Source organism: Silene latifolia, chromosome Y, assembly GCF_048544455.1.
Source record: "Silene latifolia isolate original U9 population chromosome Y, ASM4854445v1, whole genome shotgun sequence".
In the NCBI taxonomy this organism is placed as follows: domain Eukaryota; kingdom Viridiplantae; phylum Streptophyta; class Magnoliopsida; order Caryophyllales; family Caryophyllaceae; genus Silene; species Silene latifolia.
Genome location: NC_133538.1, coordinates 80,307,096 through 80,311,279, shown reverse-complemented (window position 1 = coordinate 80,311,279; position 4,184 = coordinate 80,307,096). Strand labels below are relative to the sequence as shown.

Genomic DNA, 4,184 nt, shown 5'->3' with positions numbered 1-4,184 from the left:
AGTTGTGAGCTTTAGGGACCAGTTGATCACCGCCATCTGTATGATAATAACGTCAAACTTTCTATCAAGCCAACCGTTATTAGGTAATCGTTAATCAACTGATTAAAATACGAAGTATACCCTTGTGAACCTGTAAGAGATTTACAAATGTTATCACACTAGTTTGTGGAGGACACAAGCTCCAACAGTATGTTGGTTGAGGGTTTTGAACATTTTGGCTTTTGTATGAGAGATTTGGGTGGAATTTGGTGTTTTCATTGTAATAGTTGGAATAAGGGGTACCATTTTTGTATGCTTGAAAAGCGTTCACTTGCTCATTCGTTCCCCTACATTCACTTTAGTCATGTCCCAAAGTTCCACAATTCTCACCTATCCCACTTGGATTGATGAAGATGCCACTATGGCATTAACATGATGCTTTGGTGATTTTGAGGATTCTTCAAGCTTAGCCATAGACATCTCAAACTTCAAGTTGATAGTATAAATATGAGCACTAAGTTGAGCACCCAATTGAGTAATAGAGTCCATTTCATGCTTTCCTCCTCTAGTAGCCTTGCGAGGTCTACTATATTGTGAATTATGGACAGCCATTTCCTCAATTTTGTTCCAAGTTTGATTATCGTCAACTTCGGTGAACATACCATTTGATCCCATGTTGAGAATGTTTCTTGAGTCTTCATAAAGACCATTCCAAAATTGTTGTACCAAGAACCACTCGCTAAGTCCATGATGAGGACATGAGCGACAAATTCCTTTGAATCGCTCCCAAGCTTCATACAAAGATTCTTCGTCCCTTTGCTTAAAACCTGTAATTTTAGCTCTTAGCATGTTAATCTTTTCCGGAGGGTATAATTTTTTGTAGAAAGCTAGAGCCAACTTCTTCCAAGAGGTCAATTCCAAGAGTAGCCTTGTCAAGGCTTTTCAACCATTGTTTCGCGATGCCAATTAGAGAAAAAGGAAATAAGACCCATTGAATTTGGTCTTGAGTCACTCCGGTGTGTGAAATCGCATCACAATAGTCACAAAAGTTTCCATGTGGGAATGAGGGTCTTCACTAGGCATCCCCCCAAATTGGCTTCTTTTGACTAATTGGATAAATGTAGATTTTGCAATGAAATTTACGGTTAAGTGTTGTGGTGTGGGAGTACCATTGGGTAGGTTCTCCTCGGTTGGTACAGAATGTGATGGAAACTTAGGCATTGTGGGTTGATTGTGTAATTGATTTTGTGTTGGGTTCTCCTCACCTTCTCTTGCAAAAGGGTTGATGAACTCAATAGTGTTTGGTTGAATATCTACAACCTCACCAATACCTCTCAAAGTATTTCTAGCAAGTCTTCTATTAGTTGTCAAAGTCCTTTCAATTCGTGATCAATGGGTAACAAGTTACCTTGTGATCTTCTAAACATGCAAAATATCAAACAACTTGAAAACAATTAGAATAAACCTTGAGGAGTTTTACTTCCCCAAGGCAAAGAAAGACACAACTAATAACAATCTAACAAAATCAAATCAATTTAACACCGTCCCCGGCAACGGCGCCATTTTTGGCCAAGTCCGCTTTGAGCTTAGATTTCGGTTACTTGTCGTTAGGAGCACGTAGACCAAAACAATATTTATAACTTCCCAAACAACTCTACTACAAGTAAAGAGGCAAGTAAAGGTCGGATCCCAAGGGACGGGTATTGATGTAGGATTTTCGATTGCAAGTAGTGGTGTCTAGGGGTGTCACAATTTGGGTCGAGATAAGAAGATCACTAAACTAAATAACAATAATAGTAAACAAGCAAGATGACTAAAATGAGATGTAAACAATTGATTAAAAGCACTAGGGTGTCATGGGTTCATAGGGTATTAATTGGAATTGATCATACATACATATTCTCAAATTATAAGCAAGAAATTATTGTTGTGATAGGATCGAGTTGGTTTATATCTTACAATCCTAGGAAGGTTTGGGTCCCGGAGCCGAATCGATTAGATTGTACAACACCTACAAGTCGACTTAATCCTCCCTACTCAACTATATGCATGGTCTAATGAGACTCGAGTTTGTTTATGTCTTACAAGTCTCATTGAAAAGGTAAGCGATGGGTAAAAAAATGCAAGGATTCAAAGGCTCGCATTTCATCAAACATAACATGTGCAAATGTTGAGATCACACCATGCAAGCAAATAAATTATGAAAACATATTAAATTAAGCATGAATCATCCCTCATGTAAGTTTCCCCTAATTACCCATTAACCCTAGTTAAGGAAACTACTCACTCATTATCAAGTTTAACATGTTAACAAGGTTGTCAATCACATTAACAAAGCAAAACATGATGAATAAATGAAGATGATTAACAATAATTAAAAAGGGATTAAGAGAATTATACCTAATGATGATTCCAAATTAATAATGCAAAGAATAATATAAGTACTTGATGATTGATGGAAGGTTGTCAATCTCCCAATAAACCCAAATAATCTTCAATTACCCAAAATAAAAGATGAACAATAGAGAAATTAAGGAATTGAGATTTGTATTAATACTTGATTAGAAGCTGATTACAAGATTAAAGAGAGATTAGAATAATATAAACTGCACTAAAGATTAATAAGAAGAACATGATAATCTAATTAGACTAATGGGGGTATTTATAGTGGGGATTAGGTGCACAAATTAGGGTTCCTAAGGGCTTAAATGACGATTAAGTCCTTGAGGAATCGCTCCTCTCAAGAAAATATGCGGGTCCCCTGTTAGCTAGTCTTCCAAAAATATGCGAATCTCAAGTGAAGAAATAAGAGGACGTGTCCCTCTGAAGTTCAATCCGAGCGTCCAAGGGTCGGGACGGGCGGATTGGGGAGCTTTTGGACGGGCGGCCTGGTGGCAGGGACGAGCGTCATGGGGAGCTACTGGACGGGCGTCCCGAATGGTGGGACGAGCGGATTCTAGCTCAGCTTCCTTTTCTTCTTTTCTTCTTTTCTTCCTCCAACAATCCTCCGGGATTTTGTCAAGACTGCAAGAATCTTCTTCATCATTGCCCATCTACTTCATTATTTACAAAGGCCTTCTAGTCTTCTCTTCTCTTTGATGCTTGGTCATTAGATTCGATCAATTTATCTCTATTTTGCCATGAAAATGCAAGGTTTGCACTCCTCTCCTACTAAGGAAACAAAACCTCAAAGAATACGCAAAACAAAGGACTAAAGATAGTAAATGACCCAAATATGCACTGAAAAGCATAGGAACGAGGCTGATTCGGGGACTAAATATGCTCAAATATTGATCACATCACCATACTCGTCATTTTATTTCGCAAGGCATCAGATCAACTGCGCTTCTACTTCCCTGTGCCAGGCCTACTAGTTCTTTAGGTCCACAACTACAGTTATGCATGGCCTACCAATTTCATTTCAGGTCCTCAACCGCAGCTAGGCCTGGCTTACTAATTTCATTTCAGGTCCTCAACCGTGGCTGGGCCTGGCGTAAGAATATCATTTAAGGTCCTCAATCGGATATGAGTCTGGCTTACCAATATCATTTCAAGACCATAACTGCAGCTGGGCCTGGCTTACCAATATCATCTTAATGTTGCCCCGCAGGCAACCAACAATACGTCACAAGTAATAATGTGCAACTTAACTTATTAAAGCAACGAAATTAATTATAACAATCTGCACATATAGTACTAACTCAACGTACGATGGCATCAATAGTTATGCTACACAACTGTTTAGTATAAGACCGTTGCATTCTTAACTCATAAGACACTCCTCAAAACTTTATAAAGAAAGCATCTTAATACATAACCAAGTAAAGCATACAAACATTGACTTGAGTTGAGTAGGAAAAGCTACCTTAACAGTACATCGTCGCATCAAAACCAATACAGCTAAAAGGGCTCTTCTACGACATCTGTCCTAACATAATTATTACAACACCACATAAATAAATATCGTTACAATCTAATTACGCATCCTAATTACACTACACGTGACCTAGATCGAGACCAAGGTCACGCCTAGGCCACGGTCAGGCCGCAACAGCCACGACCAGGCCATGACTGGCCATGACCAGCCCTCACTCGCGCCATACTTGGACATGCTAGGCCACGACTCGGCTAGGGCAGCCCCTCCCAGAGGCTACGGTCATGCCACACCCACAGCATAACCACCCGACAACCCTCTTGGTCCTCTT

General features: G+C 39.5%; 1 non-coding gene across 1 annotated transcript; it reads left to right on the top strand.

Moving 5' to 3' along the window:
- Positions 1-721: 721 nt before the first annotated feature.
- Positions 722-828, top strand: LOC141637039 (small nucleolar RNA R71). The gene has a single exon (XR_012541603.1). It is a non-coding gene; the product is annotated as a small nucleolar RNA R71 (small nucleolar RNA).
- Positions 829-4,184: the final 3,356 nt, after the last annotated feature.